General features: G+C 41.4%; 1 protein-coding gene across 11 annotated transcripts in view; it reads right to left on the bottom strand.

Moving 5' to 3' along the window:
• The window catches only part of kcnq1.2 (potassium voltage-gated channel, KQT-like subfamily, member 1.2), a 172,674-nt gene that overhangs the window by 2,365 nt on the left and 153,237 nt on the right, over positions 1-17,072 (bottom strand). The window lies entirely within an intron of this gene.

The raw sequence follows: 17,072 nt of genomic DNA on the forward strand, positions 1-17,072 counted from the left end.
CTCACACACACACATACAGGCTGCTGTTGTTTACATGCTTTCCAAACTATAAACACAGGTGTGTCACCCAACAGAGCCATGTCTGACAGGGCACAGCCAGTCGCACATACTTATTGCACACACTTTTGTAACTTCAAAGACACTTTCTATGTCTTCACAGCCTTGGCCTTGGTTTTACCTCTGTAATTATTTATTTTTCCCTCCTGAAGTACTTACACAGCACACACAAAGCAATATCCTCTGATGGCTCCAATGGCTTTAAGAATCCAGGGAAAATGATAAAGATGGCGTTTCGTAAATCAAAGCCTAAACAGCAAAGCACATCAAAGAGCCACAACATCTCACGCACCAGGCAGAACAGACAGACTCAGACTGCCGTCTCTACAAGACGCTGATAGCGAACAACTCCGGCCCAACTGCAGTATTTCTGGCAGGGTACAGTCAGATAGTTAACATCAATGGCATTTTCATAGGCTTAAGGGTATGGCCCCTCTTTCTCCCCATCTTTTAGTGTGTGTGCCTGATGGCCTGGACATTTTTATGGCAGAGTGGGACATTTAGCAGCTATTATTGTTGTTGAAATATGAGCCATAATAGGACGCATAAATCTGAAATATCAGGGTGTAACAGAAAAGAATGAAATCGCATCTCAGCACGCCAATTATCATCATTTATAAACAACTGAACATTTGTCAAAATGTCTGACAAACCTTAGATTCCAGATAAATAAATTAGTTTAGCTTTTTTTATCAGCAAAAATCTGTTTCAAGTTTTTAGATGAGTCGAGTTTCTAGATCTCATTACTATAAAATGTATGTTTTGGAGGTGTGTGCATCTACAGTTAAAGATAGTGAACTTTAGGTTCTCAAATAACTATCTATGACTTTTTTTGTCAATTACATGTAAACTGTACCATAACATAACTATTTGATCAGAAATATATAGAATGACGGGGCAAGAATTGCTTCATTTTGTCCCTTTTTGCTGATATTTCACCATCCATAGTGCTTTCCTCTGAGATTGTACCATGACCTAAATAGTTGTGCTAAGTAGACGAAGCACGCGCTGGGCCCAGATGAAGCTTAGAGAATAATAGGCTATCATAAACATGTTGGGCAGTAATCTACAGACTTATCAACATTCTCGTTGGAGCTTAAAATGGATCAGGAATTCCTCCTGCTGTGTGTCTAAAGGGAGTGGCCCAGGAGACCCACCGAGAGACAAGAAAAACATAATTAGACAGGCGTGTTGCAAACACACAAGACTTATTTATCACCACTGATTATTGTGTGTATGTGTGTGCTTTCCGGGGATGGATGTGAGTGAGAGATGCAAAAGTCAGAGATAGTGCAAGTGCATGTGTATTAATGTGCCACTGGTGGTTGTGAGCTTCCGTGTTGCCTTGTATGTGTTTCCAAGTTTGGATGTGGTGTGAAGGAGATGGTGTGATTACAAATGAGAAAAGCAGAAGCAGGTGAGAGTGGACAAAGTTACAGAGAAAGAAATGTTGAGCTTTAAGGAGGAGGAGAACATAAATAATACAGGCAGGTGGACAAAATAACAGAACCATATTACGGTTCGATAGCCAGTACCAATTTGTTTGAACTATCAGAGGTGAGAACTCAACTCACGGGTCATCTCTAAGGCTGCAGTTTGTACTGTCTGTTATGCAAATATCCTGTTAATGAGTCCTACAGTCAGTGTTGGTGACAGTCTACTTGTGACCACTGTTCCTCTTTGCTAAAACACTTTCTTCCTGTGTTTGACATATTGTACTGTATGTTTTCATGATTTGTGAGACTTTTCCTTTTGCCACATTACATAATTTTGCTGTGCTTACGACAAATGCAGAAGCACTTCTTGCAGCTCTATCTAGCTTTTTGTACCTCTATAAGGTGAAAATGACAATTTGCCATTAGAGCTGACCTATGCTGCTAATTTGTACTTAGTTAAATATGGTTCACTTGTGCAGTTGTCTTTCGAATTTTACTGTAATTTACATGAGGTTCTCTAAATTGGCATTTACTGTAGGGCTATTGTATTGGGAAGGGGGTTTTGTTATTTTGTTCACCCTGTATGCTGGAGTTGGGTGTCACCACTGCTGTGTCATATAAACGCATGTGATCCAGAGACAGGTGATGCTCCAGCTGTCCCCGACCCTCCCTCTGACCACAGAAAACACATGGGACAGTAACAAGCAGGGCTGACACTTCAGCAGCAGGGGTTTCCCTGAACTCCGATAAGATCCCTCTGACTACAGCTGAGTCAACTGAGAGACAGACATGTGTCCAAGTGTCCAGTGCTTTGAAATATAGTTGCTTTATGTACGTTAGGTTTTTCACTTTCATCTTTTGCAAAAATATTCAATTTACAATGTTATAAAGAGAAAAGCAGAAAATCCTCACATTTGGGAGGCTGAAACCAATTAATATTTTGTATTATTATCTAAAAGCATTAAAATATGAAATGGATGAGATGGGCTGTGGGAACAGAAAGGGATATTGAATAAAAATTGAATTCACCAAGAAAGCTTTAACAAGCAACATTGGTGCATTATCTTCAGTATATTTGGTCTTTGACCTGTGTTTCATGTACTTCCAGTCACTGCACCAACTGGTGGAGACACTAAGTACAGAGACAACGGTGGGGAGCACACAGAGCTCCTGTTCACACAGGAACACCCTTCCTGAACCACCTTCCTGCCCTCCCCTGAGACTGTTTGTGTGTTATCTGGTACACTACAACAAACACAGAAATATACAAGTAGACAAACAAATGCGCATACAGCATGTACAAGCACTTGTTTGTGTTAGTCTGCCTGTCACCTAGCAAACAATTCAATTCAATTTTCTGTATATAGCGCTAATTCATAACAGAGGTTATCTCATTGCGCTTTTCCTATACAGCAGGTCTAGAATGTACTCTTTATAATATTATTTACAGAGACCCAACAAAATCGACAGAAGGAGAGAGGAGAGAGACAAGAAAGCACAAAACTACGGGAGAGAGAAGATGTTGAATTTGTAACATGCATTAATGGGATAAAATGCATACAGATGGAGAGGGAGAGAAGGAGAGAGGAGCTCAGTGCATCATGGGAAGTCTCCCGGCAGTCTAGGCCTATTGCAGCATAACTAAGGAATGGTTCAGGACTCACCCAAGCCAGCCCTAACTATAAGCTTTATCTTAAGCCTACTCTTAACTGTGGAGATGGTGTCTGCCTCCCAAACCCAAACTGGGCCCTGATTCCACAGGAGAGGAGCTTGCCAGCTGAAGGCTCTTGCTCCCATTTTACTTTTGGAGACCCTAGGAACCACAAGTAACCCTGCATTTTGGGAGCACAGTGTTCTAACGGGGTAATAAGGTATTATGAGCTCTTTAAGATACGATGGTGCCTGACCATTAAGAGCTTTGTAGATGAATAGAAGGATTTTAAATTCTAGTTTTTCAGCATCTGGTTTTTCAGCATCATTTGGAGACAGGATGTGCCTGATTTTACAATGTTGCGTAGGTGAACGAAGGCAGTCCTTGAAGTTTGTTTCATGTGGGAGTTAAAGGATAAATCCTGATCAAAGATAACTCTGAGGTTCCTTGCGGTGGTGCTGGAGGCCAGGGCAATGTCATCTAGAGCAATATATCTTTAGATAATGTGTCTCAGAGGTGTTTTGGGCCAATTACAATAACTTCAGTTTTGTCAAAGTTTAACATAACACAAAATTGCAGGTCATCCAGGTTTTTATGTCCTTAAGGCATGCTTGAAGTTTAGCTAACTGATTAGTTTCATCTGGCTTGATTGATAGATATAATTGGTTATCATCCGCATAACAATGAAAGTTTATGGAGTGTTTCCTAATAATACAGCTTAAAGGAAGCATATATAAGGTGAATAGAATCAATCCATTGTCCGATGCAATTAAAAGGTCATTTGTAATTTTCACCAGTGCTGTCTCTGTGCTATGATGCACTCAAAATCCTGACTGAAAATCCTCAAATAATTTAGAAAGTCACACAACTGACTGGCGACTACTTTCTCAAGGAGGAAGGGAAGGTTACATATGGGTCTATAGTTGGTTAAAACCCCTGGATCAAGAGTGGGCATTTTAAGAAGAAGTTTAATTACAGCTATTTTAAAAGACTGTGGGACTGTTAATAATAGACAGATTGATCACATCCAGTAAAGAAGTGCCAACTAAGGGTAAAACCTCTTTAAGCAGCCTAGTTGGAATGGGGTCTAAGAGACAGGTTGATGGCTTAGATGAAGAAATCGTTGAAGTTAGTTGAAGAAGGTTGATAGGAGAAAAGCAGTCTAAATATATATCAGGTTTTACAGCTGTTTCTAAGGTTCCTGTGTTTGAAGATAAATCGGTACCGGTTGAGGGCAGGACGTGATGAATTTTTTCTCTAATCATTTTTTATCATTAAAGAAGCTCATGAAGTCTACAGAGGACTATAGGAATACATGGCTCAATAGAGCTGTGACTCTCTGTCAGCCTGGTTACAGTGCTGAAAAGAAACCTGGGGTTGTTATTTTCCTCTATTAATGATGAGTAGTAGGCTCCTCTGGCATTACGGAGGGCTTTCCTATATGTTTTAAGACTATCTTGCCAGGCTAAACGAGATTCTTCCGCCATTTCCTTTCAAGTTTTTGCGATGTTTGCTCTAATTTGTGGGTTTCCATACCATGGAGCTAACCTTCTTTGTTTTATTATCTTCTTTTTTTAGAGGGGCGATAGAATCGAGTGTCATTCGTAGTGAGCCTGCAGCACTATCAACAAGATGGTCAATTTGGGAGTGACTGAAATTAGCATAGGAGTCCTCTGTTATATTGAGACACAGCACTGAATTAAATGCAGATGGAATTGCTTCCTTAAATTTAGCTACAGCACTATCAGCTAGACATCTAGAGTAGGAGTTTTCTCCTAATGGCGTGTAGTTCAGTAATAGGAGTTCAAAAGTTATTACATAATGGTCCGATAATGAAGGATTCTGTGGAAAGACTATTAAATGTTCAATTTCAATGCCATATACCAGAACAAGGTCAAGGCTGTGGTTAAAACAGTGAGTGGGTTCATGTACACTCTAACAAAATAATGAAATAAAAGCAGTACTAAGGCTATAATTTTCAACATCCACATGAATATTGAAATCACCTACAATAATTACTTTGTCTGTTTTAAGGACTAAACTTGATAAACTGATTAATAGGCTTGAGTTGAAGATGGCTGCAACTCCACCTCCTCGGCTGGTGCCTCGAGGAATGTGAGTATTTATATGACTGGGGGGAGTGGATTAATTCAGAAACATATTCTTCATGATCCAGCCAGGTTTCAGTAAGACAAAATAAGTCAATATGATACTCTGATATTAAATTGTTCACTTGAACAGCTTTAGATGACAGAGATCTGATATTTAAGAGTCCACATTTAATTCTCCTATTTTGTTGTGCTATTTCAGCTGTGGTCATTTTCTTTAGATTTTTATGTATAACTCCTCTTTTGTTAACTTTTGTTATTTTATTATATTAATTTAAAACAACAAACGAACCAGTAAAACAAGGGACCACGGGACATTAACTGTGGTCAAAGAGCTTTAGGGGAGAGAGTAATAATGGAAAACTAATAAAGAGCTGATGTGAGTAAACAAAGGAGTGTCACAGTTTGTCCTGAAAAGTAAACTAAATGAGTCATGCTAATAGCGGGTGTAGTGAATTTCATTAGGTACGTGGACTCAAACCAAATTCATGGTAAGATAAGATGAAATAAGACTTATTTTCCCTGCAGGGCATTTTTTCTTAGACACAGAAGCTGCAGCACAAAGAGCAATAAAAGCAGCCAGTATGAAAACAAGAACAGACAACAGCACATGTCAGACATACATTACGTTTGCTTTTAAACCTTACTGGAGACTCACTTCAAATATTGTGTGGCCAAGCATTGTTTAAACGCACACAACGTTGTTTCCTATTCTACTGAAGATGCAAAAGTTTCCAGAGATATATTTTAATTTTGTGAAATGTGTATAAAAGGATGCAGAAGACAACTGGAATATAGTGCATTAGTGCCTTGGGTTTGAATATTTCACTTAGTGTACAGTAAGCAACAAATAGGTGTAATAATGTAATGTAATATTTCAGTGAGTAGATAACAACTTTAAAATATACTTTTTCTCTAACTTTCAAACTACCTAAGTAGAAATTTTAAGAGTTCAGGAGGTCAATAAGTTATCAACCTGTGTATGTGAGCAGAAGAGAAGAGGTGTCTGTAGAACAGTAATAATTAATTCACACTCAGTCCTCACAAGCTGGCCTGTGCCGATACAATGATTCACACTGCCATCTGTTGGAGAGTTATAAAGCCTGGAGAAAAGCTTGGAGCTGCTATCGCTACATTCTCTGATCTGTGCCAAATTCTACCATCGCATGATTACTGACAAATGGAGACACAACATGCAACAGGGATATGAGATACTGGATGAGGTAGACTGAGGAAGTACGCGGTAGCCATGACATATAATGAATGGTATTTAGGTGTTGTGAAGTGGTGTGGCTTATTCAGCAGGGAAAACAAGGCCGGTATATACAGTGAATAGTGCAGTCCTGGCTGGATTACCGAGCAGATAGCCTTTCTTTAAACGGTCAACACACAGACCGAGCATGTAGTCAAACAAAAACACAGTGACTCATAGAGACACATATACCTCCCTTTCTTGCTCTCTCTCTCTCTTTGACAGTCACCTTGAGGAGGACTAATGAATGAAAAGGAGGGGAGAGGAGTGAAAATAGAGAAAATACAAGAGTAGAGGATACAGAGGTGCAGGGCTGCCAGAAGGAAAGACTACCAGCTCCAGGAATGTCTTGGCATCTGTGTCCGACCAGGCCGTGCTATTCAACAAAACAAGATTCTTGTCATTGAAATGCTCTCAATCGCACAAGACAATGGAGACAGAGTTGGACAGAGAGAGATAAGACAAGAAGAAAACAATTGCACAGGTCAGTGTCCTTGCATGCTGTAATGAATGTGTAATGTGTTTTCCCACCACTGTGACCTCAAAAGGCCCGGTGCTTCAACCTGCGTAACACCAGAGAATTTCATACCATCGTTCTTTCTCCCCTTTGTTATGACTACTTACATGGCACTAGCATGACTCATTTAATGTTCATTCCAATTGGAAAGGAATTACAAAGCAAGGCTTTAAAATGCTGTTGTGGTTAAAACAGAAAATATCTTGTGTCCTTCACTTTCACTTTTTTTTTTTTTTTTTAAATTCTGTTAAATAATTTTCAGAACAGAGCAATCATTTTTATGTCTGAGGTAAGGCCATCTAAACTCATATTACATTACTTCATTACTGTCCAGTGATGAAAAGCTTGCTATATTTACTGAAGACAAGGCAAAAACTTCTTCAGATAAAGTACTTCTTGAGCAACAGGGAAAACAACAGCTCACTCTAAATACACCAGTGCTTAAAGGTACCCTGTAGAGTTGTCTTGTAAACAAATTAAATATTTACATTAAAAACATATTGTGTCCATCCTTAAGGCCTAGCAAACCTGTTGAATGCATTTCCTCCCTAATAAAACATATGCAAAGCCAGTGTTCTTCAATGCCTTTTGGCACATTACTATGTTTCTAGGCACGTTACCTCCACCAACTGTAAATCAATGGAAAGGCATTTATGTGTAAATATTCAGTAAAACAAAGAGACTAGAGTGGTCATTTCCAGTTATTTTTCACCCCATTTGCCGTTAAACCTACAGTATAACAGCAACAGCATAAGGTCAGTTCAGGTGAATTTCTCTGCCTCTCCATAGATCCCCTGTGCAGCTCTCCCAGACTGGCTGCCTGCTCTTTGTGTTTCACCTACACACACACACACACACATACAAGATCCAGCGTTTCGCTCGTAACACAATGGTCAATGCAGAAAAAGCAACAGAGGGTGCACACACTGGCCTTGCTGGTGGGCCAATAACAAGCTAGCATTACACAGAGGTCATCATTATCATCGCTGTGACAGGGCTGCATGAATGGAGAATGGAGATCAGGGATGAGGGGAGGGAGGGAGAGGCCAGAAAGAGAGAGTAAAGGAAGAGGGAAATTAAAAAAAAACAGAAGAAAAGGAAAATAAATTTGAAAGCAGGAAAAAAACGGACACTAGTGGCTTTTGTCTCCAGGAGAGGGGGTTAACGCCAACACACACACACACACACACACACACACACACACACACACACACACACACACACACCACATTAAACCAGGAAAGTCAGCAGGCCACTGATGTGCTGATGTTGTCAAAAGAACAAACCAAGGTTTTTAAAAACACTACATTGAGTGATAGCAGGTAACTAGCTATAACTAAAGAGCATCATCAAAACTAATAAATTCAACACAGCTGCACCCAGGTTTATTTTCAGAACTTCAGGCAACATGCAGTATACTCACCCTCTGAGAAGTGACATTTAATTGCACACCACCTTTATATTCTTTGGAAAGTTGTTTTTTTAGAAATTTGAGGCTGTAATGCTTTTAATTTGTGTACACTTTACCCCATGCTCTGGAAACCAGCTGGATAGGGATTTGTTTGGGAGGGGCATCATTTCAGGTAGACTGTGCATTAGCTGAGTTCTCTCCTTCACTGACACAGCAACACGGACCATTCCTACAGCTGATTGGATGAATCCTCCACTCCACTCGTCTTTGCGTCTGACTTTCAAATTCAGAAAACATGGCAGCTGTTCTGGAAACAGTATAACATTTCTCTTAAATTGTCCCCAGTTTTTAAATAAATTTAAGGTAAAGAATGGGTAATGTAGTTGCATAATCATGCTTCATTCAATGAAACTTGTTTATGAGTCTCGTCAGTGAGTCATGTCATTACCACTTAGCTGTTGGGCTTAGTGTATATTTTACAAATGAAGGTCTTGTATCGGTAACTGAATTTGCAAGATTTAGGATGGCTTCATGAGCCTACACTTTCCTGTTCTCCTACAAAAATCTGCCGATTATTCACAATTTAACTTAGAACTGTTACAGGTTCTCAATTTCTAATTTAGGAGATTTTGCATGGAGCTTTCGAACAAAAGATCTGGGTAATGACCAACATTGTGCCTGTGCTCTTATTACTTTACAGGAACATTAAGCAACAGACCATCTAAAAAAATCCTTAATGTAACTCAAACTATAATATTGTCCTATAAAACATAGCCTTGGTTATCATCATCAGAAGAGGTGGGTGAGTTCGCTTCAGAGACTTTTAGCTGGGGAAACACACATACAGATGCAGACTGTCCTGTATGTAGTAGATGCACCACACACAAATTGACCCCATCTCTTGCTTTGTCCCTCTTCTCACAGCCTTGGCTTAAAAACAGCACAAGCTGACCAAAGTGCTCGAAAATGTTCAAAGAAACCCAGTAAAATCAAATATATAAAAAACAAACCGCACAGATATACAACGTAAAAGAGAAATACAAACAGAAGAGAAGACACGTATAATTGTTTTATGAGAGACACCAGAGGAGGAGGAAGTGGGTGGATGGAAGGATGAAAGATGGAGGACAGTCAGACAAACTTCAAAAGGACCTGGTCGCCTTTATTAACAGTTTGTTTTTGCTGCCTTGCTGAGTATGTTGACTCATCTTCTGGGCTCTTTCATATTTGAGGGGAGGGGAGGAGGTTGTATTCACTTTCTGGGTCTGAACCATGATTATGAAATGTGATAGCATCTCATCACTGATGTGTTTGTGTCACTGTGTGTTTATAACGGCTTTCATGAAAGAGTGCGCTACTTTGGTAATGTGTTTTGGGGTTATGTGTGTGTTTGTATGTGAGACTGCATGAATGCAAAGGGGTGCTGTTATTATTAGGAATTGTTAGTCGTGAGTTTGTATATTTCAGAGTTTGTGTGTGCTTGTGTGGGTGTTTGTGTATTTGAGTTCAGGCTTCCTGCTGTGGCCCTGATGTAAAATTCCACGACTTTTCCAAGACTTTCCACGACTAAATAGGAGCACTACCATGACCTTAAAATGTTCTTCCTCTCTGGTTTCTAAAGGGCTCAACAGTCTGGTTTCCATACAGATGGAGATAGACAGCTGAAAACCACTAGCTGATGCAATGGATGTGTGAAAATGTCAGTCTGGTATATTCATGTGACATATTTATAAAACTTCCCCAGAGAATTTATTAATATCCTTGAATTTTCCTTTTGTGAGTGCACCTCTCAGAAGCTCGTGATATTGCAGAAATTCCTGTATGTAGTAATACTTTGTTTGTGCAAATAAAGCTATAAAGCAGCATCCTCAAAGTGTACATTTAAAAGTGTTTCATATGAGGTGAACTGGGGTCATGCTTTGCAAGTTGAGTGAGAACGAGAAAGAGGGAGAGCGACAGACTGCGTGAATGAATCCTAAACCAACGTGTCAGCTGGACTCAAATTCACCAACCTAACGAGCAACCAACACGCTCAACCAGCGGCCTCTGTGCCAGTTGGAAAACAGAGCTAGCCCGGCTCGGATTCACCACGGGCCGGGCCGCTGCCAAGGAGAATGGATTCACTTTAACGCTGGCAGATACAATATGTTCTTTGTATTTGTAAAAGCAGGAGAAAGAGATGGACAGAAAAAGCGAGCAAGAAGAAAATGAAGGCTAAGGCTGGATGGCAGCGGTGTGGATGGATTAATCCTGGACTGAGAGAAGGAGAAGAAGGAGGGAGTGAAAGAGGGAAATGGTGGTTATGTTTTAAAGAACAGGAAGCCGAGCGAGAGCACCTGACGCACATGATAAGTATCAAGGGCTGTGCCACGTGCCGCTAAACTGCAGCCAAAGCTCTTTTCTGCAGGGGTGGTGGTGGTGATGGTGGTGGTGTGTTGAGGGGGGTGTGTACCGGCTAATCTCTCTTCTGAGTGGGTGCACACTCAAAGCTTCTTTTGTTTCTGAGGGCTACTTTCACAAGGACGTACAATTCCCGTGTCCACTCCTTCCCTCCTCCTCTCCTTCTCTTTTCCCCCCTTTTTATCTCTCCGTTGTTTCGGAGCACACTCCTTCTCTCTGAAACACTGTGAGTGTTTTGTTTGATTTACTGATCATTCTGTTTGGACATGACAGTGGGGCTGTGAGAGAGACAAAGTGTCTGTGCATACATGCATGTGTACATCCCCATGTGGCAGTGTATGTCAGTGTGTGTCCATGAACACTGATGGTCTTTCATGTTGTAAGAAGGTACAAAAAAAAAAAAAAAAAAGGCCCATAAATCGAAACAGCCAGAGAGAGTGTTGGACGAGGGAGAGGCTTTGATGTCGTGTTGGAGGCGCATTAGCGTTTTTCATGTTGAGAGATGTGAGGGTCGGGGAAATATTACCGCAAACAAAATAAATGTGCAGCATAAACAAGCCAAAAGAGAGGAATTATGAGAAGGCTGCCAAGAGATGAAGCTGCTGTCAACTCGGGTGAGGGTGAGGGAATGCTTTTAGGTTTCACTCCCTCATGTATAGGAAAAAAAAGAATTGTAAGTACCGTGTTCTTGAGAATATGTTGGTAGTTAGATTGAAAACATGATGAAAATATGAAACATAAGTACCAGACATGAGCATTTATGTAGACTGGAACAGACAAAAAAAACTCTATTTCTGTTTGTGTTTGCTGAAGAATTTTATGTTTAAAATTGGATGGAAAAAAAATGAAATATCATGTATATCTATCAAACAGCAATAATTTTACTTTGATGTATGATTGTGTCCCATTATTCTGTAAAGTCAACTCTCCATCAGAATTTGCCGAATGTGTATACCTGTAAAAAAGGCCGATGTGGGGCCAAAGTTCCACCAAGTTGAGAAAATACAAAAACACACTCAAATGTCCATTACACTCCATGTGAAACCCATAAAACAAAACGCCTTCTATCCATAAACACTTCCAACCCCCTCCAACTTTTTCTCCAGGAAGCTGTCACCACACACAGTTATTCTCGTCCTGTGACGGAATCGATAAAACGATAAAAGCACTCAAAATAGTTTTTAGCACGTAAAGTCAAGTAAACACACTAAGGGGTGAGGACGGAAGGAGGGAGGGGTGAGAGGAGAGGGTGGAGGGAATAAGCAGTTGCCTGATGGACCATTTGTCCTCAGAGACAGCTGGACATGATCTGCCCCTAACTGGTCCCCAGTGTGGTGGCCCTCATGAGGGCCGGACACGGCAGCACATTTTATTACTTTAATACATAAACAGTAAAGGGGACAAAAAATTTGTCCACACGACGAATTTTGTCATGTTTCAACGCACACATACCCATAAATATATAAATATAATACAGACATATGCACACAAACACTCAAACAAAAATGAGAGTACTAGTTATTTAAGGCCTCTTCTCTTCTAGGAACTATTTCAACACATCCAATGAAGCCAAACACTAATATTTCTTCATTGTGGGCTCTAATGTGGGAAGATGAATAGCCGTCACATGACTCAATCAGGACAGTTTGATTACATTCCCCCGTCTCCTCAGAGCTAATAAACAGCTCAGCGACGTGACACATTTCATCAGCACGGAAGCAATGACTCAACGGGACAAAAGTGTAGACTGCTGCACCTTTGAATCACTCACACTCATCCACTGAAAAGAAAAAACACAATCGCACACAAATACTAATAAGCACATCCACAAATATTAAAGGGCAGTGACAAATGCAGCACCACAGCAGGGTTTTTGTGTTTGTGTCAGTCGCCTACTGCATACTTCTGTGTATATCTTTGTAGTGCAGCACATGTGTGTGTTTATAAATGTGTGAGCATGTGTACGTGCACCTCGGCAAGCAATTTTGAGTTTGCATCCAGGGTGTGGCCTTGCATGGGGTTCACACAGGGGAGTCTTTATAAATGAGGAACCCCCTCGTCTTCTCACTGCCAGCTGCCACAACCACCAAATGCCCCCAACCCCTCAAACACACACACACATACACACACACACACACATACACGCACTCCCCCCCTCCCCCCTCCTGTGCCAGGCTGTGGTGGCAGCCAGCGTGGCATCGTCAGTCACCAGGGAGGTGCCATGTTACTACGGCCACTGCTGTAGGTCGGCCACACTGTGGCTTTGTTCTCGTCATCAACAGGCCAGTCAGCCTGATATTATAAATGACAAGGAGCGTGCCAGCACTTTGGTCTAGGTTCAGGGCGACTATTGAAATGGATACTAATGGCATTGTGGCTTATTCACAAAAAATAATTAACCTCAAGAGCACAGATGGTGCTGTTTTCTGTGGAGCTAAAATACTTACATACGGTATACATAAACATAGTAGCGCTGCAGCCAATACTAATTTTCATTATGGACTAATTTTACAATTTTCTTTCAATTATTATTCAATAGTGGAAAATGCCCATCACAACTTCTGTGAACTTCAACTGAGGTGTTAAAATTGCTTGTTTCGTTTGTCCAACAGTCCAAAATCCATTGATTTTCAATTTACAGTTATATAGAAGACAGCACCAAATCCTCACACTTGAGAAGCTAACCAGTAACTGTTTGCTGCTGCTGCTGATGATAAAATTATTGATTACTCAACTATTTGTTTCAACATTAAAACACAGCAATTATGGAGCGCCTTGATAGCCGAATGGTTACAGTGCATGCCTGGCGACCTTTGTTGCATATCATACCCGTCTCTCTCTCTCCCCATTTCCTGTCACTCTCCAGAACAGGCAACAACAGCCAAAAAAACTATATTTTAAAACCCCACAGCAATTATTAGTTACTGTGGTTTCATTGCAATCAATGATCAATATAAGAGAAGCTCCCGATATTTTCTAAATAAAAATGTTTAATATCTAATGTTTATAATCACAAATGATGGTATGTTTGACCTCTATGTTGTGAAGCAGTGTTGATAGACAAAACATGCAGTAACAGCAGTGTTTACAGCAAGTATTCAGCAAGCATCCACTCAGGTATTACTCATTTCCTTTTCCGAAAAAATGAATCCAAACTGTAAAGCTACTTAGACATGAGAGAGACACACGATACAACACACGCAATGTAAACACGAGTTGTCTGGGTACAGTGGAGGGAATTAAAGATGCCGTGTGTATCCCAGACAGAGAGAATCCCCCATGCCGGTCGCCCCGCCAGCTGTCTGTCCTGCCCAGACAGTGGCCCTGTGCCTGGTGCCATGGCCCCGACGGCATGCCAGCTGATCCTTGGGCACAGGAGTCAGCCTGACCCCAACCAACCCCCTTTCGCCTTTTAACCAGCATTAAAGCCATTATTTCAGATAGAGAGCCTCATTATAATATATGACCACAGCTGGCCTCACACACGCAGACAGACAGAGAGAAAGAGAGGAGGAGACAGCATAGTAAAGCAGCAAGAGACAGAACAAGACAGAAAAGAGACATCTTGTCGCCCACTAGTCTGTTTCACAATACAGCATCTTTCCCCGTCCCACTCAGCCTCTTGTTTTTGTTATGGTGCCGTTTTTCCTCATCAAAGATGTGGACATGAGAAGCGGAGTCGGTTGGGAGCCTCACACGGTAGAGACAGTTGTTTGGCTTTTTGAGGAGTGATGTTTTGATGTCGTCTGCAAATGTTGGAGGGAAGCAGAGGAGGATGATTACGCAGACCGGAGACGCCTGGTTGGCCAGTGACAGTGTTCAGAGACACGCAATTGGTCAGAGTGTCCAGGGAAACTATGGAGAGGTCACCAGGTCTAGGGAGCTCTCAGCAGTGTGTTCATTTAACGATAAATTACAAAGAGCAGAATGTTAGAAAATCTGAATGAAACTGCTTCCTTGTGGCATTACCAAATGCTGCTGGAATGAGAGCTGGACTGACTATTTCCCATTTACAGTGGACAGGGATGTCTGGTGTCATTCCAGAGCCAAATTTCAAAATAACTCCATCAGCTCTGCTTGATGACCCTACATTCTTTACTGAAGACCAACACTGGGCCTGCCAGGCTCGGCAGACAAAACAAGACATGAAACTGATAAGGCCAGATGAAACTATTCCACTCATTTGGCCAGCCACTGTGGCCTGTCTAATATCCTCTGTTCACTACCTCTGCCTTAAAGCTGCTACTGTATTTGAGTGTGTATGTGTGTTGGTGTACTGAAATTGGTTAAAATAAGGGTTAAATTAAAAGAACACAGTAAAACTAAAACAATAAAAGATTCCAATTGGTTTTCACTTGGCTTATGGTTACAGTGAACACAGTTAGCTTAGCCCTTTTTTTAAAGCTTGTATTCCTTTACATTTTCACGAGTCAGGATGTTAATTGTATCACCTGCGTGCCTGTGCACAAGAGATAAACAAAACAGGGACCCACTCATAGAAAAACTGTTCCATAGTGCTACTAGGGGTCAAAAACTCCACAGGAAACTTTAATTAAATTGGTGATGGGGAGGAAACTTACCAACTATAAAATACCATAAAAACAATAAAATACTTTTTAAAAATGTGGTTCGTCTGGTGACTCATTCACTGTCGCTCTCCACACGGAATTTCCTGCTTCAGTACAGCCATCCGGTGTGTTTACAGCATCTCAGGTATGCCGATAATGACCCAGGGAAGTGTGTTGGCCGCCAGCTTTACCTTGTTTTTAGCCCTCGCATTCCCTACGTGGTAACCCTTATCTGATCAACCTGGCACAAACAGGAAGGTATTTAATCACAGAATCAGTAACTACTTTCATTTTAGCTACATGGAAGGGGACTGAGGGAGAGAGAGAGAGAGAGAGAGAGAGAGAGAGAGAGAGAGAGAGAGATGCACAGCTGCCTGGGTACAATCGCCCTCACAGTACCTAGTCACTGTCATTTGAGAAGGCCAATTGCCTCTTGTCATCAGGGTAAAAGCGAGTAGTGGGGAAAGACACACACGCTAGCCCCCCTACACACACACACACACACACACACACACACACACACACACACACACACACACACACACACACACACACACACGCGCACACGCATGTGCGTAAAAATAGAGGCCTAGTGAGCGAGCTGCTGCCGTGAATGGCCAATACAGTACTCATACCAGAGCGTTAACATCAGCATCAACAACACAGTCACTAATTTTGATTCATAGCACTGCCTCAGTTGGGATTTAAATAGATTAGAGAGCATGAATAAGACAATTCAGGCTCTGTGACACTGGGGTTTTTATAAGGGGTACTGGTGTGTAAAGCTTGTGTACATGTATGCAATTTTAAGCACACACTTGCCCACAAGTCCAGTCATACACACATACCCTTAAGCCAGCACACACACACTCAGACATATGTACAGTACAAACACCGAACCGCACGCCTTCTTGTCCACCTGTTGTTCCGCCCCCAGCGTTGTGGAACCCTCTCTCAGCCTTCTAGCCTCCAGCTGTTGGGTTTGGGGCGACAGACGCACATATGTACACAGCCCCCCTCCTGATGCCTGCTGCAAATCAGGCTGGGTAGTATTTTTAGCTTGTAGTAAACAGAGAGCCAGGGTTTCATCAAATACAACCCCCTGCCCTTCTCTTTTTCTCTCTGTTTTCCCTGCTTCTCCATCTCTCACGATTTCCTCTGTCACTGTCTTTCCCCCACAAAGGACGCGGTCAGGACGGATCACAGTCCTCATTTAGATGACTGTTGATCTAGAAGAAGGGAGGAAATGTGGCCCTGTTCAGGAAATGTCTGCAGGTAGCTAAATCTTTTAAAGTGCTCTGCTGAGTTAACTCTTTCTATTTTTAACAACCACACCACCTTGGCACACTGTGACCACTGTCAGTCAGAGAGAGTGATAGACAAAGAGACATGTTCTACTGCTGCCACGGTTACACAGGACATGATGGAAATATGCCATGTTGTGTGTGCCATGAGTTATACCACTTTCCCCCCAACTGAGTCTATTTTGGGTTCAGTAAATAAAGAAAAAAAAAAGAGGTTTGTGGGTAAATACGAGGAAAAGTGTAAGAGGAAAATTAAACTTCCACACTGAGCGTTCATCACTTAGTGTGGAAAAAAAGAAGACTTGACTAATTTGATGTTGTGCAATTTTCTCCCGGGTGAGCACATGTGATGAGAAGGGAGGGGAAGC

The sequence above is a fragment of the Siniperca chuatsi genome, linkage group LG4, assembly GCF_020085105.1.
Source record: "Siniperca chuatsi isolate FFG_IHB_CAS linkage group LG4, ASM2008510v1, whole genome shotgun sequence".
Taxonomy (NCBI): Eukaryota; Metazoa; Chordata; class Actinopteri; order Centrarchiformes; family Sinipercidae; genus Siniperca; species Siniperca chuatsi.